This window comes from Oncorhynchus kisutch, linkage group LG19, assembly GCF_002021735.2.
Source record: "Oncorhynchus kisutch isolate 150728-3 linkage group LG19, Okis_V2, whole genome shotgun sequence".
NCBI classification, from domain to species: Eukaryota; Metazoa; Chordata; class Actinopteri; order Salmoniformes; family Salmonidae; genus Oncorhynchus; species Oncorhynchus kisutch.
Genome location: NC_034192.2, coordinates 53,879,687 through 53,885,686, shown reverse-complemented (window position 1 = coordinate 53,885,686; position 6,000 = coordinate 53,879,687). Strand labels below are relative to the sequence as shown.

The following is a 6,000-nucleotide window of genomic DNA, read 5'->3' as shown; positions in this document are numbered from 1 at the left end:
GGACAGACCCAGACAGACAGACAGACAGACAGACAGACAGACAGACAGACAGACAGACAGACAGACAGACAGACAGACAGACAGACAGACAGACAGACAACCCCAGACAGACAGACAGACAACCCCAGACAGACAGACAGACAACCACAGACAGACAGACAGACATACAGACAGACAACCCCAGACAGACAGACAGACAGACAGACAGACAGACAGACAGACAGACAGACAGACAACCCCAGACAAACAGACAGACAGACAGACAACCCCAGACAGACAGACAGACAGACAGACAGACAGACAGACAGACAGACAGACAGACAGACCCAGACAGACAGACAGACAGCAAGACAACCCCAGACAGACAGACCCAGACAGACAGACAACCCCAGACAGACAGACAGACAGACAGACAGACAGACAGACAGACAGACAGACCCAGAGAGACAGACAGACAGACAGACAGACAACCCCAGACAGACAGACAGACAACCCCAGACAGACAGACAGACAGACCCAGACAGACAGACAACCCCTGACAGACAGACAGACCCAGACAGACAGACAGCCAACCCCAGACAGACAGACATACAACCCCAGACAGACAGACAGACAACCCCAGACAGACAGACAGACAACCACAGACAGACAGACAGACATACAGACAGACAACCCCAGACAGACAGACAGACAGACAGACAGACAGACAGACAGACAGACAGACAGACAGACAGACAGACAGACAGACAGACAGACAGACAGACAGACAGACAGCCAGACAGACAGACAGACAGACACAGACAACCCCAGACAGACAGACAGACAGACAGACAGACAGACAGACAGACAGACAGACAGACAGACAGACCCAGAGAGACAGACAGACAGACAGACAGACAACCCCCAGACAGACAGACAGACAACCCCAGACAGACAGACAGACAGACCCAGACAGACAGACAACCCCTGACAGACAGACAGACAACCCCTGACAGACAGACAGACAACCCCTGACAGACATACAGACAACCCCAGACAGACAACCCCAGACAGACAGACAGACAGACAGACAGACAACCCCAGACAAACTGACAGACAGACAGACAGACAACCCCAGACAGGCAGACAAACCGAGACAGACAGACAGACAGACAGACAGACAGACAGACCCAGACAGACAGACAGACAGACCCAGACAGACCCAGACAGACAGACAGACAGACAGACAGACAGACAGACAGACAGACAGACAGACAGACAGACAGACAGACAGACAGACAGACAGACAGGCAGACAGACAGACAGACAGACAGACAGACAGACAGACAGACAGACAGACCACAGTACTAATAAAGTAAAGTGAGATGCAGTTAGCACAGCTTGTGCTCTTTAACACTTGTGTCCAGACCAGACCCTTCCTCCTCTCACCCCACTAACACCTCGTTAAGGCCATAACCCAATTAACATCCTTGTCATGGTGTCAAATCAATTAAAAACATGTTAATTAGAAAGAGAGAGAGAGGGTGTGGGGTTCACTGTCCCTGCAGGCAGTTTTGTGACAACTAGGAAGTGTTGTCATGGTGACAGATCCATTTCTCTCCTATCATTCAACAGTGTTGACATGTTGTCATATCGACCATCGCTTGATTGACATAAACACACATTTACAGAAATATTAATTCATGTGCTTTGTCCCCTTCAGAAAAAACCTATTGAAAGTAAAGTAACGTTGGCTATCTAATCAATCATCTACATTGGAGCAATAGAGTGTGTGTGGACGTTACACTCTTTTCTGCTCTATGAGATGACAGACTTGACGCTCTAAGCCCTGGGTGGCAGTTAAACTCTCCTCTCCTCCTGTCACTCAGACGTAACCACGGCAGCTGTAACCGTGGTGAAGGGTTATTAGCTGTCAAGCAGAGTTAGCAGTCAGTGAAGCGAGCTGGGGGCCTCGGCACCCTCAGTGCTATTACTGCTCACAGACAGACAGACACACACGCTCATAAACACACACACAAACCCTACCCACTGCACTCACACACTCTATCTACACACACTCACCGACAGCTTCCGACAGCCCGTAGACTCTCTGTCCATAGGCATCTGTTTTATCCCAAATGTACGTGTAGGCCAGGTTGGGCGAGGCGTGGAACCACTTCTGGAAGAGATGTCCCTCCACAGCCACCATCAGGTGGACTTTGAGCAGGCCCAGAGACACCATGGCTGGGGTCATGGTCACCTTCAGCAGGCTGCGGTAGCCAGACGTCCTGGAGCTCAGGTAGCACAGCTTCAGACTGGTCCCTGGAACATCTATCATCTCGTGGAGCACCTGGAGAGAAGGAGAGAGAGAGAGAGATGAAGGAGGAAAGATAGAGAAGAGAGATGGAGGTGGAGGAGAGAGATGTAAGAGAGATGTAAGAGAGATGGAGGAGAGAGATGGAAGAGAGATGGAGGAGAGAGGTGGAGGAGAGAGGTGGAGGTGGAAAGATAGAGAAGAGAGATGAAGAAGAGAGATGGAGGAGAGAGATGGAGGAGAGAGGTGGAGGTGAGAGGTGGAGGTGGAAAGATAGAGAAGAGAGATGGAGGAGAGAGGTGGAAGAGAGAGATGGAAGAGAGATGGAGGTGGAAAGATAGAGAAGAGAAATGAAGGAGAGAGATGGAGGAGAGAGATGGAGGAGAGATATGGAAGAGAGATGGAGGTGGAAAGATAGAGAAGAGAGATGAAGGAGAGTGATGGAGGAGAGATGGAGGAGAGAGATGGAAGAGAGATGGAGGTGGAAAGATAGAGAAGAGAGATGAAGGAGAGTGATGGAGGAGAGATGGAGGAGAGAGATGGAAGAGATATGGGGAGAGAGATGAAGAAGAGATGGAGGAGAGAGATGGAGGAGAGAGATGAAGAGGAGAGATGGAAGAGAGATGGAAGAGAGATGGAGGAGAGATGGAGGAGGAAAGATAGAGAAGGAGGAGAGATGGAGGAAAAAGATGGAGCAGAGATGGAGGAGAAATATGAAGGAGGAGAGAGATGGAGGAGAGATGGAGGAAAGAGGGAGAGATGGGGACAGACAACACAGGAAAGATGAGTGTGAGAGGCTGGATACCTGACAGCACCTGGAGAGACAGAGGAGAGACAGAGGGATGAGAGGAAGGAGAGGAAGGAGATGGAAAGAGAGTCTGGTTACCTGTGTCTCAGGTATGATGGGCTTGTCCCTGGGTCTAGAGGAGAAGAGTGATGACAGAGGTGAGGTGATGACCACAGGGTCAGGTCGGAGGAAGCCGCTGAGGTCACATCCTGGGATGGTGTTCTCCTCAGTCTTCATCACCAGCGTATCCATGACGTAGAAACGACTCCATGGTAACCACACCGTGCGGTCCTGCGTGATGAACGGAGCACGCTCAAACCTCAGGGTCAACGAGGCGCCGCCGTTCGCTAGAAGGTCAAACCTGGAGACAGAATCCGAAATGGATTAGTTACTATGTACATTACTGTTGAAAAGTTTGGGGTCACTTAGAAGTTTCCTTGTGTTTGAAAGAAAAGTTCTGCTAAGGGAGTAGTACACAGCGTTGTACAAAATCGTACATTTCTTGGCAATTTTTCGCACTGAATAACCTTCATTTCTCAGAACAATAATAGACTGACGAGTTTCAGAAGAAAGTTCTTTGTTTCTAGCCATTTTGAGCCTGTAGTCGAACCCACAAATGCTGATGGTCCAGATACTCAACTAGTCTAAAGAAGGCCAGTTTTATTGCTTCTTTAATCAGAACAACAGTTTTCATCTGTGCTACATAATTGCAAAAGGGTTTTCTAATGATCAATTAGCCTTTTAAAATTATAAACTTGGATTAGCTAACACAACATGCCATTGGAACACAGGAGTGATGGTTGCTGATAATGGGCCTCTGTACACCCATTTTTTACCTTTATTTAACTAAGCAAGTCAGTTAAGAACAAATTCTTATTTTCAATGACAGCCTAGGAACAGTGGTTTAACTGCCTGTTCAGGGGCAGAACAACAGATTTGTACCTTGTCAGCTTGGGGGTTTGAACTTACAACCTTCCGCTTACTAGTCCAACGCTCTAACCACTAGGCTACCCTGTGTAGATATTCTATAAAGGCTACCCTGGGTAGATATTCCATAAAAAAATCAGCCGTTTCCAGCTACAATAGTCATTTACAACATTAACAATGTCTACACTGTATTTCTGATCAATTTGATGTTATTTTAATGGACAAAAAAAGTACTTTTCTTTCAAAAACAAGGACATTTCTAAGTGAGCCCAAACTTTTTAACGGTAGTGTGTGTGTATGTGTTTGTGGTACTTACGTTCCGTCCTGGCGTGTGAGAGTATATCCATAGTGTGGGTATCTGACAAAGGAAACATTGACTCCCACCAGGGGAGTACCATCTGTAGTTAACACCTGACCTCGGATCAGAGACGCCAAGCTGAGAGACAGAGAGAGAAAGAGAGAGAGAGAGAGAGAGACAAAGATAGAGAGACAGAGAGAGAGAGAGAGAGAGAGAGAGAGAGAGAGAGAGAGAGAGAGAGAGAGAGAGAGAGAGAGAGAGAGAGAGAGAGAGAGAGAGAGAGAGAGAGAGAGAGAGAGAGAGAGAGAGAGAGAGAGAGAGAGAGAGAAGAGAGAGAGAGAGAAAGATAGAGAGTGAGAGACAGAGACAGAGACAGAGACAGAGACAGAGACAGAGACAGAGACAGAGACAGAGACAGAGACAGAGACAGAGACAGAGACAGAGACAGAGACAGAGACAGAGACAGAGACAGAGAGTAAAGTTTACTGTTCATTTTTATTGTTTATTTCACTTTTGTATATTATCTACTTCACTTGCTTTGGCAATGTTAACACATGTTTCCTATGCCAATAACGCCCCTTGAATTGAATTGAATTGAGAGAGAGAGATACTGTATGTAATACATCAACAAAAATAATAGATTGTGTGTTAGTATTCAAATGTGTGTGTGGTGTGTGTTGCAGTATGCGTCATGTGTATGTAATCTAAAGTGTGTATTCGCTCACCTGGCATTGAATGGGTTTTCCCCAGGTATGATGTGTGTGCTGTCCCGTCCCACCAGCATCATGACCCTGTCATAGAAGGATCCTACCCGGGGTTGGGACAGAGACAGGGGGCTCTGCTGGATCACCTGGAGGGGGTCTCTGGAGCCCCGACACAGAGGGCTGTTCTGACACGGGCTCTGGATACAACAGTCTGGATCCATACAGTCCGTCAGACCATCTAGAGAGAGGAGGGAGAAAGAGAGGAGGGAAAAGGAGAGGAGGGAGAAAGAGAGAAGGGAGAAAGAAAGGAGTGAGAAAGAGAGGAGAGAAAAGGAGAGGAGGGAGAAAGAGAGAAGGGAGAAAGAGAGGAGTGAGAAAGAGAGGAGGGAGATAGAGAGGAGGGAGAAAGAGAGGAGGGAGATAGAGAGGAGGGAGAAAGAGAGGAGGGAGAAAGAGAGAAGGGGGAAGAGAGGAGGGAGAAAGAGAGGAGGGAGAAAGAGATCAGAGAGAAAGAGAGGAGTCGAGGGAGAGAGGAGGGAGAAAGAGAGCAGGGAGAAAGAGAGGAGTGGAGAGAGAGAGGAGGGAGAGAGAGAGAGGAGGGAGAAAGAGGGGGGAGGGAGAAAGAGAGCATGGAGAGAGAGAGAAGGGAGAACGAGAGGGGGAGAAATAGAGCAGGGAGAGAGAGAGGAGGGAGAGAGAGATGAGGGAGTGGGAGAGGAGGGAGAAAGAGAGGAGGGAGAAAGAGAAGAGGGATGAAAGAGAGGAGTGGAGAGAGAGAGCAGGGAGAGAGAGAGGAGGGAGAGAGAGATCAGGGAGAAAGAGAGGAGGGAGAAAGAGAGCAGGGAGAAAGAGAGGAGTGGAGAGAGAGAGCAGGGAGAGAGAGAGGGGGGAGAGAGAGAGGATGGAGAAAGAGATCAGGGAGAAAGAAAGGAGCGGAGGGAGAGAGGAGGGAGAAAGAGAGCAGGGAGAAAATGAGGAGTGGAGAGAGAGA

The 6,000-nt window shown here is 48.4% G+C and overlaps 1 pseudogene; it reads right to left on the bottom strand.

Annotated features, from left to right (window-relative positions):
• LOC109910198 (teneurin-2-like) overlaps positions 1-6,000 on the bottom strand; it is a 331,746-nt pseudogene that overhangs the window by 49,638 nt on the left and 276,108 nt on the right.